The 12,159-nt window shown below is 44.7% G+C and overlaps 1 long non-coding RNA gene across 1 annotated transcript; it reads left to right on the top strand.

The window, feature by feature from the left end:
• The first annotated feature begins 2,982 nt into the window (after positions 1–2,982).
• Positions 2,983–9,245, top strand: LOC142573109 (uncharacterized). The gene is made up of 4 exons (XR_012826221.1): positions 2,983–3,158; positions 4,268–4,394; positions 8,231–8,343; positions 9,111–9,245. It is a non-coding gene; the product is annotated as an uncharacterized LOC142573109 (long non-coding RNA).
• The last annotated feature ends 2,914 nt before the right edge of the window (positions 9,246–12,159 follow it).

Genomic DNA, 12,159 nt, shown 5'->3' with positions numbered 1-12,159 from the left:
CAGTGACAAATTATGCATGCACTTTGTCACATCCTAATAATATTGCTTTGCGTCAGAGATATCAGTCAGAGGTAGTAATGGGCGAATTTGAACCTGCATATTTTCCAAATAGCCAAGTGCGTCAACCACAATACTGTCAAATACAAATCTGCTAAGAGCATGTTAGTGCCTGTTTATGTCAAATTGTAGAAGGTATTCATGGGATTGGCCATGCATGCCCACATATAAAAATAAAAAGCACAACCACAAAACAGTGTAATAGGTTGGTGAACAGATAGCAAAAATAGCAGTCAAAATCCATCGCACTTTGTCACAAATAAATAAAAAAATATGGTAATAACAATAACAATCCCTAAATATGTCATGTGATCAATTGTGGTCATGATCACAGTTAGTGCAAGTAATTTTTCACAGCAGTAAGTTTTTCACAACTTGCTAAGAGAGCTTGACCTAGTAAAAAATCCTCATATGTGCACAGCAGTGGCAAAAAACGAGATGAACGTCGCAACTTGGTATCTGCCTACATACTACACATAACTGAATTTGAATTTAAAGGAGAAATGACAAAGCAGTTCGTGTGCCAATGATGGTTAAGCGCACTGCAATGCCTTGCGATGTGTTGAAAGCTGACCTCCAAGCAACCAAAATGTAAGTGATCCTACACTGAAGCAGGGTCTTTAAATGACGAACGTGTATCACATCCTGGCGTTCGCGGACGCAGTCACCATATGAAAAACACCTTTGCAAATCGCGATAACGACGAATGTCACGCGCGCACACACAGACAGAATGCGAGCAGTTTCCGAAAGCACTCACGAAAGACTGTACGGACATTCCTACGCATTCGACGCATATCAGAAGCGCGCGTGTGCGCGCACACACACACACACACACACACACACACACACACACACACACGCACAAAAGGCGAGCAGTTTCCGAAAGCACTCGCCAAAGACGGTACGGATGTTTTTACAAGAAAGCAAATCCCGCCGGCGTGGCACCATTTTCCGAAGCACAAACAACACCACTCATTAACAGTACACATCCGTAGAACGGCACACAACAAGCCTGAACAAAGTGCACACCACTCGACGCCAAATCTGTCGTCGATTACGTCGCTGAGAAACACGAACACCTTCTAACATTCACAAACCAAACGACGATGTGCTGCGAACTTCAGATTTTACGGCCCTGTCCGGTCGATAGGGCTGCTCCACAGGCTGTCCTCGCTGTTGAAAGCAATGTCAGCAAAGTTGTTGAAAAAGGTCGCCTAAAACACGCAACAACATTGAAATAATACGCCTGTACTACACACGCTACCCATGCGATCACGGTTACCGGAACCACAGACGGCGAAGTAAACAAAAGACGTCATTTCCCCTCATTTCGGACCGAGACTTATAGTTACTTTCTCAGCCGCGCGACTCTTCCTTTCGAGCAAGGCGCGACTAGTTCCTGGGACTGTGAGGGCGCTGCGGTCGAGCTCTGCACAAAGTGAGCGGTGCTGCTCTGCTGACAAGTGCACGTTAGTGGCGGGTGTTTGCGCTTCTTGTGCTGTAGCCGATTTTATTTTCTCACTGCGTGTGCCTTGTTACTGTCCTCGTGCACGTGGCTGGCGGTCGAGCTCTTTTGCGTCCGGTCCAAGTTTTGCGCTCACGGAGACGCCAGTACCGGCGAAGTGTGGGTCACCGAGCGTTAACATTGCGTGCGCACTTTGGTTTGTAGACGCACTTTTTTTTTTTCATCTCATTCCTTTCTTCGGACCTGCACCCCTAGGTATGTTGTCTGTAAAATATTATACTTCAGCTTAAACAACAACAGCAAGAAATAACGGCTCCTTTATTCAGCGAGCATCATGTAAATGCCGAGTGCCGCGACAAACACCCATAATCGTGCCAGGCTATAGCAGACGACGCTCGGACGCTTGGCGCGGAGGTCGATGGCAGCGCTGCGGTGGCGGAAACGGCAGCGGGCTAAATGGTGCGCATAGGCTAGGAGTTGGGGCACTTAAAGAGATCTTTAAACGTTATTGCGGCGGACCGGGCGGTCGATGTGGTACTGATCGTTTGATCATATTTACGCGGTGCTTAGAGAACATGTGCTCCTTTTTTGTGTGAAATAACGATCACTAAGCCCTGGGTCGTGTGCAATGCTATTAGCTCGCTGTATGTTTCTTGCGGTGCGCCGTTGTTGGTTATCGTAGTGCGGTCCACACGCGCTTTCTTTGTGCCCGGCTCATGAGAAGCTGGTGTACTCTCGCCGCTCCCGCCTCGGCTCACAGTGCACGGAAGAATGTGTTGATAGTTGTACTATCGCGTGCTGTAGTTCACCGCAATCCAACACTACGCTGGACGGACTGTTGGTGCAGTCGATGCGGCGTGAACGGACACGAAGGAGCACTCGCCTCAGAAGGCAAGTCCGGCGCCTAGCGCATTCTTATGGTTCATGTAGTGTACATTGTCATGCGCAGCAGAAGATTAGTACAGCTTCAAAAACAGTAACAGTGATTCCCTAATGTTCGTTCGATATCGTAGTGCACATTTAGCAAAACGTTTCACGAAAATTACCCCGAGATTGATGTTGTTGAGAGCTTCATCTATTGTTTATTTTCTTTTTGTTATGAAGTATGCTAGCGCCGGGGCATCGCTTGGTCTGAACGGGCACAAAAATTCAAGCAGGGAATGTCACTGCTTCTGTACGTAATTTCTCAGCAAGAAATCGTATAGACAATTCTAGAAGTACGTTGATGTGTTGTGCAAATGATCTGACTCGTGAGAAGATTTTAGCTTGTATGCAAACTTTGATGCTTATAGATTGTCGCCAAGGCAACCTGTATTTCTTGTGTCTAGTGTTCTGTTTGTTTTCGTGCCTTTGACACGTTGAATAACTGCCTGTGATGTAAGAATGAAATATTTAATTTGTCTAAGCGGATGCAGCTTCTTGTAGCTGGCTGTACGAGAGCTTTCCATAATTTGACGCGGTGTTGTTAAATCACAAGTTTGCAGATTCAGCAGTGATTACAATAAGCTGAACATTTATTGTTTAGGGATGTCACAATTTCCAGAGACGGAGGCATCTCTGCACCACAAAGGAGACTGCGGCACTATGCAGCCTGAACAGCACGACAAAGCATCTGATCTGCCTGCTTTGACAAGGTACGCACAAAACAGTCACAGCCATTTATGTGTTCTAGGTTCTGTTCGTGTATTTGGTACCTGGCAACTTTCCCGATTAGTTTCTGCTTTTCCAAGTGTGCTGTTTGTGTACAGCGTGTCAAGGTAAATAATGGTTAATAATGTATGCATAGAAAAATGTGGGCGCTGAGAGAAAGCTTTAGGAAAATGCGTGCTGTCTTTCCAACACAGGATTTCTGTCTAGAATGTTTGCAAATATGAAGTGCAGAGGCTGGCAGGTTTGGCAAACAATGTTCAACACTTTTGCTTTAGATTTTAATGTAGCCAGTTCATTATCTGTCCCTAGTATAGCATAGCGTCAAGCTTGAAGCTGATCTCTGATGTCACGTCAGTTGCAGGATGTGATAACGTGGTATCACAAACTGCTTGTTACGCATATCAGTCAACATGGTGCAGTGGTCACAGGTGCGAGTATAACCAAAAGCTGGGCATTCTTTGCCCTTCTGCACATGATGTGGGATAGAGCTTGATCTGTGCTATAGTGGCACCATCTCCCTCACCTTCTCTTCCTCATTATTCTGTTAACTTGCAGTAAAATGCACAACTTCTAGAGGCTTAATTATGGTGTTGTCTGCTGAACTTGGCTTATGTGAATTTCAGTAGTCTTGGGTACCCTCAAAGCCATGCTGTACTTTGCATGCATTTTAAAATGGTCAATTTGAAATATGTGATTGGCTGTGGCATTCTCAGAGAAACAAGGCCTCTTGTGAATAATGCATACATGCATTATTCGCATTTTCTAATACTCTTTCAAGAAGCAGCCTGTAGGCTGCTCCCCGAAGAAGTGACCACCTTTGCTTACTCTACGTGGCAGTCTGGTCCAGTTTACTTAACCTGTCTGCCATCTATGCACGAGGAGGACAGAAGCGAAAAAAAGGGACCTTCGATTAATGTTTTTGCACAGATGGCTCATACATTGCACTTATCTTGCAGGCTTTGTTAACTCAAAGCTTTCTATGGGTGAATATCAGCATTTCATTCCTATTTATACCTAATAAGAATTACTTTGTTCATAGTGTCACATTTTATATTATACTCTTGTGAGAATAAGCTTACTTGTTTTAATGCAGATGTGGCTGGGCCTGCAGAAAGAGTGTAAGCAGACTACTGTGTTGCTGATCAGTGCTGGTGCTGATCTCTACGTCTGAGTTGGCCTCACAACGTCCAGGCACCACTGTGCTTTGCTTCTTTGACAAGGTAATATGATATAGACAACTTGCACCTCAGTATCAGTTTTGAGAAATATGCTAAGACACAAGAGTTGGCCTTGGTGATAAATACACTCATGTTCTTTTTTTAAAGCGTTCTTCTTGCAGTGTTCCTCATGTACATGTTTTCAGAAGATGCTTAAATGCAAACCACCATGGAACTTGTTTATGCCTTAAAGTAGCACTCTTTCACCAAAAAAAGCCTTATTTAATGCACAATTCATAACAAAAGTGAGGAAGTGACAGGACATAAGTCTAACAACCATCCAGTTTTACTGCTTGCACAGCACTATAAAGTGAGAGGTGAAAGGGCAAGAACAGATAAATCGAAAATGCATGTTGCTCACACAACTGCGGATAGGACACATGGCATGGCTACTATGACGCTTCTTTTACAATGATAAATAAGCAGTCTTGCTGTCTGATAGTCTACTGGAGGTGGAGCCAGCTTGCAGATTCCCTGTCACACATATAAGGAAATCTTAACGAATTTCGCCAGCACTATGGTCCTTATACATTGCCACAGTTGCACAGTTTTCAAACAAAATAATGCAAGTGAGCTTTGCACTACCAAGTGACCACAAAATGACCTGAGCATTCAGTTAACATGGTTGCAAATCCAGTCATTTATACATTGGCCTGTTTTGCCGACGTAGTGTCTACTGCACGACAGTGGTATTTAAAGGGCCCCTGAAACGGTTCGGACAAATTATGTAGACGCGTAGGGTACAGCTTAAGGGGAACATTCGCACCACAATTTAAGTGAAGCATTACATATTAATGGAGCTACAAGCGATTAGAAGCTACCCTCCTCCCTAGCCATGCTTTTCCTCCTCAACTCGCTCGCCGAGCGAGTGGGGCTAAGCTCCGCCTTCACTGGTTCAGCGTCACGATGCGACGTCACATCGTCCCCTTCCGGTTGTTTTGGAGCCCGCCCTCGCCTACGCGAGACTGCTCCGCTAGCCGCTTGGCCGTCGACCCCAAGCGAGAGCTATCGAAGGAGCGTGCGTTGCGAGCATTCTGTCGTAGCGCCGAACGTGTCTTGTATTCCGGTAACCACAGGCAAGCTGGTCATTTCGGCAAATGACTGCAGGCATAAACTCAAGCTGATGAAGGAACTTAAGCGTAGACGTACGTGAGCGGCCTGATCGGTCTGCACGGTCCATACACTTTTTGGTGCAGCGGTTAACCAGCCAAACAAAGCGCTAATATTGCTCTAACCAAGTGTAAAACATTTTAAACATTTATAAAAACAACGCGTTCATGATTACACTCCTGCGAAAAATACACACCAGCAGCAAAGAATACACTTCGTTGCTGCTACTGTGTATGGTTGAGCTCTGTGCCCCCAGGTGGCTGCACCGTGCAGAGCATTCGCATTTGCCCTTCTGCTCATCTCATGGCTCATCCCGTTACGACAAAGTCAAGCGGCCAGACTCTGTCCCCTTGCGCTTGCGTTTTCCCTAATACCGGACTCGGGAAACGCTATTGCGTTAGTAATCTTCCGGTGTAAAGTGACGGCCACAAACGCGCAAATCCTGGCGCTGATCGGATAGCGGCAGCCCGATGCGCAGCAGTCAGTTCGCTCGTACGCTGCCTTGCAGAGGGACACGATGTCGCAGCTTGACATATTGCCAGTCGCTACGTCTGCAGTCCACAAGGCAACAAAGTCGAATCATAGTGCTCGCGAAAAGACTGGGACCGACTCTGACCACGGAGCTCTCTTCAAAATGGAGTACGTTGTAACACAAGCAGACGACACATGCTGTGTGCCGGAAGTGCTTAAGTGTACTGAAAAATTATTCTTTTGCATTCTCTTTATGTTACTTTCTTTTCATAAAAACAAATTAACTAACATTCCAACTATTACGAAGATCATTTGTTTACCATAAAGTTGGAAAAATTATCGATCACGCGCCCTTGTCAGCCAATCGGATAGTTCGCCCCACTGACGTCGTATGAGTGATTTCGGTCATATGGGTAGGGGCGGCTTAAAATTCCGCCGAGCAGTGCGCTGCGATCGGCAGCGATGTGCATACTTAAAACCTTATAATAAATTACACACTTTATGCGGAGCACTTAGATGTGTCAATTAATGATCAGAAGGACCTACTTTAACGACTCAATACGTTTGTAGAAAATCGTCAAAAGCGTTTCAGGGTCCCTTTAATATCCATTAACACCCCTGTGCTCTACGTACTCTTTCTTGCATCCTTTTTTTTCACAGGTAGTGGAAGATTACTTGATTCCAGAACAATTTGGTTTGTTCTACACATGATAGTGAACTTGCCAGTCTTATATTAAACACGGAATTGGGTAGAAAGATGTGGTATTTCTTATGGTGCCCTGGTGCGTTCAGCTTGTGCAGATGCTTCAAGCTTGTATTGACAAAAATTGGGATGAAGCCATAGGAGGAGAGTTGTAAAAGTGTTAACAAAAGCCTCCTGATAGATATGCTGAGTTGTGCTGCTGTGGACACTTATTGGTTATCCCTACTGGGTAACGCTGTTAGGGTTATGGATGCTTTGACACTGTAGGGCCTACAAGATGGCTAGCATTACAGAACACATTAAAACGACTAGGGATGCGTGTCGTGCTATGCTATCATAATTGGCCCACAAAGTGACCACCTTTGCTTACACTATGTGGTAATCTGGCCCAGTTTACTTAACCCAACTGCCATCTATGCATGAGGAGGAGAAGGGACTAAAAATGAAGGGACCTTCGATTAATGTTCTTGTACAGATGGCCCATACATTGCATTTTTCTTATCTCGCAGGCTTTGTTACTTAAAGCTTTCTATGGGCGAATATCAGCATTTCATTCTTATTTATACCTAATAAGTATTGCTTTGTTCACAGTGTCACTTTTTATATTTACCGTATTTACTCACATAATGATCGCACTAACGTAATGATCGCAGCCCTGAATTTTGTCGTCGAAATTCGATTTTTTTTATTTCCTGTGTTGATCACACTCCGAACTTGCCGCAGCGATCTGTCATGTGCCAAGTCTAGCTATTAATGATAGCGCTTACCATCTGTCGGATGCTACGCGAACAACTCTTCAAGACAAACCAAGCAGTCTGCACGCACCAAACATTCTTAAGCAGATGCCCGATTTCATTCCTTTCATCACTTTCCGCACGTCCATGACAAAAAAGCTACAACCAAAATTGCCTTCATTATGTGTAGGCTTTGTAATGGTTGTGGTCAAGAACAACAAAAAAGGTACCTTTCGATTCTTCTCATCTGCACTCGTGAGCACGCAACAAATCTTGTAACACTTGTAACACAGCTAAGATATTCGCCCACCCTTAGCGGAAACGTGCTGTATTAGGATAGTAGTGAAGACAGATGCCGCAGTTTCTGCAGCATGCCCGCCGTGTCTTTCTACGTCACTGGCAGCTAAGCGCGCCCATCTGTTTCTGCCCCCTCATAGTGGACATGGCTACGTTATTGCGACAAACTTACTGATATTAATGATATTATTCATTGCGGATACGGAAGAAACTTTCAATGCATGTAATGTACTCGCGAGAAAAAAAATCGCGTTCGGCGCATTTGGTGTGTTCAGCTTGCTGCGCCGGCCGCCATTTTTGTTTTGGTGTCCCGCACTACACTCAGTGGCAGCCACCTATTTGTTGACCTGTTGCCATCCCGCAGCAAACGCGGGATGAAAAAAAATTCTTTTTGCAGGAAATTTAACCGGCGTAATGATCTGAATAACATCTGAATTTTCGACCATTTTTTTACAAAAAAGTGCGATCATTATGCGGGTAAATACAGTACTCTTGTGGCACCAAGCTCACTTGTTTTAATGCAGGTGTGGCTGGGCCTGCAGAAAAGCTGTAAGGAGACTGCAGTGTTGCTGATCAGTGCTGATCTCCACGTCCGAGTTGGTCCCACAACATCCAGGCACCACGGTGCTTTCACAAGGTAATATGATATGGACACCTTGCACCTCAGTATCAGTTTTGAGTTTGACTTTTGATAAATATTTAAAAAGACACGAGGGCTGGCCTTGGTGATAAATACACTCGTGTTCTTTTCTTAAAGTGCTCTTTCTGCAGTGTTCCTCATGTACATGTTTTCAGAGGATGCTTACACTCCTTAAATGCAAACTGCCATGGAGCTTGTTTAGGCCTTAAACTAGAACTCTTTCACAAAAACTATCATTTAGTTTCTCTAGTAGTATTAAAGGTGAATTAATCTTTCCTATAAACAATTCTGTAGTGGCATCTATGCAGTGTTTTCCGTCTGCATATTCCGCAGTGCGGTAGCAAAGAGCTGTGCTATCTGTGTATTCACTTGCATGAGCTTGTTATACTTGTTCATTTAATGTAAAATACTTGTGGAAAAGTATTAGACTATTTCTCTGGTCTTGTATTGCAATTCTGCAGCCATTTATATTGTTTGTAAAACACGAACATTTAACAGAGACAGGAACAAGACAATGCGAGGACGAGCACTTGCTTTCAACTGCTGTGGTTAATGTTGAAATATCACTTTACATAGGTAGAAAACTCATAAGCCTCCGTGTTCTCTTTTTCCTGTTTCCCTGTGAGATTTTCACGCTTTACACACAATATCATGCAAGAACCAGCCCATTCAGTTATGCAGTGGAGCCACCTATTGTGCATGTTAGTTCCAATGGCTTGTTAGAATCTAACAGGGCCGGCTGCTTTGTTTACATTTTTTTGCAGAGGCATACGAGCACTTTGTGTCAAAAACGCCGAGCACTGTGGATACAGAGGCAAGGAGGCTGAAGGACCTGAACAAGCACCTGGCCACCATGCTTCGTGATGCAAAATAAAGATGGTTTGTGTTAATTGTGTGCTCTAAAAAGTGTCCTCTTTGTCTCCGAGCTGGCATATCGGCCGACTCATGTGATAGAAATTAACTCGCTGTAATGTTGGCAGTAGATGTTACTGTGTGGAACTTCACCAAAAATATTGCATGAACTCATTCAACACAAATGAGAACACCTGTAGAATGCAGCTAAACAAGAATAGTGTCATTTTCCATAGCTGAACGAGAACATTTTCATGTAGCATACACAAACGAGAACGATATCGTTGAGCATAGACGTGCGAGAACTATCTCGTCAAGCATAGACGTGCGACAACTATCTCGTCAAGCATAGCTATGCGAGAATAATCTCGTTTAATGTACCCATACGAGAACGATCTCGTTCAGTGACGATGTCCTCTCCTACACATGTGACATACGACATCGTTGAGTCTACGGAGAAATAATAGCGTAGAGAAGTTCTCGTAAAATTCTCATACAAATTTTTTCAATAGGGAGTGGTTAGGGCGCCGGCCTCGGCTTCGGGAGGTGGCGGGTTCGAATCCCACCGCCGGCGCAGACCCACCGCATAAAGGCTACAAGTGTCTCCCCTGCCCGGAGCATGGCTCCAATTCGTGGGATGTGCACTTGGGGGGCGCTGCTAACTCCCCTGCGTCATTCTTCAAACCAGCTTAAAGTGGCTGGAAGCATGACGCTCTGTGGTTGCTGACATAACCCATTCGGTCGTAGACCTGAGTGGTATGTCTGGCAATTCACGCCTAAATTAATCCCCACCAAAAAATACCGGCGTTGCCGTAACAGTAGCGGAGGTTGCGGCAAAAAATCGCCACCGGTGCCTCTTCTTTTTTTCTTTTTACCCCCAAAACATGTACTTCTTTTAACCGTGAAGCTACGCTTGATGTCCACTATAACGAGAACAAGGAACGATATTTTATATAGCTTAAAGGTCTATATATTGCGGACAAATATCGGTGTATATAAACATGGGGACTATGTGGGTGCCGTGAAGGAAACGTTTCGTTGAAATCTTTGTGTACTTCAGACGCTTAGAAAAAAAAAAGTCGACTGCTAGCCGGTGTAGGAACATTGTAAGTTGATTAATGCCACCCTATGTATCAGTGAAAAAAAATTCTATACAAAATGACTATACAGTTTAGGCGGCCCATACCGCAATCCATTCACTGTTTTCTTTCGCGCCTGATGTCAGTTTTGACTGGCTAAGACCAAAGTCAAACTCTGAAACGATAGCTCGGTGTACATTCGGTGATGAAATGTAGCCTTTATTTACCAATTTCGCCTAGTTTCAATGATAGTCAGCCTACCGATCACACTTTCAAACTGGAGGCGATTCAACTTTGATCATTGGGTATCTGCTGGTTGTGGTATCGACGAGAATAGCGCAAGAGACTCTTGGTATGTGCCAAAATTGTCAATTTTCTGCCTGTTGCAATATGGACACGTAGACGACTTGAGGAACTGGGAACGTGTTCGAACTACAACATACTCGTTCAGTATGCGATATAGGATTGGTCCAATTCATGACCAGTCGTCGATAAATAATGTGCCACGTTTACGTCAGGTATACGTACTCCTAACAAGCTGCTGGAGCCAACTTTAACGCGATAGTGTTAAGGGCCCGGTGTCCCCCAAAATCTGGTGTCTGAAGCCGGCGTCGGACGTGGTTTTCGACAAAATGATTTTCAAACCAGCCATACCAAGGTCCTCCATTTGGCGCAAGAAGGCGACTTAATTGAATGCCTCAATCTGAAATCCGCCGAAAAATCGTAACGTATGACATACACACAAACCGACAGACATGATAGTGGCGGATTGTAATTTTACAATACGAGATAATATAACTATGTTACGCGAAAACTCAAAGAAACGCTTTTCCCAGCGCTTCACCATTGATGGACCGCCAACGGAGTCCGCCATTTGCAGGCGCCGTCTCGTGAGTATCTCGGGGGCGACGGAGTGCTGCGCCGAGTTCCTTGCAATGCCTCCAGATGGCGCTCGCCTACGTCGCATCGGGCCGCACGCTGGAAGCCCCATTTCTTCCACAAAGGCCCCCTTCGTGGCTAGCGTTCGCAGGCGACGTTTCCCGGTAAACATCACAGGTACAAATGCTGCACTTGCCGGCAAGTGTGAGAACCAGTCAGAGATCTTTGAATGCTGTCACGTGCCACTCTTAAACGCGAAGCATAAGCGTGCTCCATTTTTTAACAGATGTATTTGATATATTGCTGAATAAAATGCAGAGGTAGAATAAATAACACAGGTCAAAAGGGGAGAAGGAAGAAAGCGAGCTGCCTGATCAGATGATGCATGAACGCAGGATGACGTCATGCTTTAGTGGAGGAGGGCTAAAAGTGCACGAGAGCCAGCTATCGGGGGCCGATCCACCAAATACATCTTCAGGTCGAGCACGGGCGTATGATGGATAGCATTGCCGCAAAACGCAGCCAGCATTGTTTAGATACTGCTGTTTCTATAAGTATTTCAACAGTGGTTCTATGAATAAACACAATATACTTTCACGTGTTTTAATGTAGAAGTGTTCTTGGCCCTTATATCGCGTCTACTTGTATCCGCTGATATACGCATGAATTTTCGAGGGCATGGGCATATGAGCAAAGGTAGGCTGCACAAGACAGCTAGGATTATGTTAAATGCTTTCTTCCAACCTTGTTGAGCGTTTGCCTATTGCACTTGTTTCTTGCGCTGATGAAATAATGTTGCGCAAGACTAGTGCATAAACACGCCTTCAGCAAAGCCGCATAAAAGAGACGTAGCGGTTAAGAGATATAAATAAATAAGCATTAGTGGTGCTCGTCGCCTTATATTCGGTATGCGGATAGTGTGTCACGAAGTAATTTGAAGAAAGTTTCGTAATTACTAGCAAGTTACGTGCTTTTGCCTGTGCGTTGCTTTTATGTGATCGAT

The sequence above is a fragment of the Dermacentor variabilis genome, chromosome 2 (assembly GCF_050947875.1).
Source record: "Dermacentor variabilis isolate Ectoservices chromosome 2, ASM5094787v1, whole genome shotgun sequence".
NCBI lineage: Eukaryota > Metazoa > Arthropoda > Arachnida > Ixodida > Ixodidae > Dermacentor > Dermacentor variabilis.
This window is presented reverse-complemented; position numbering and strand designations above follow the sequence as displayed.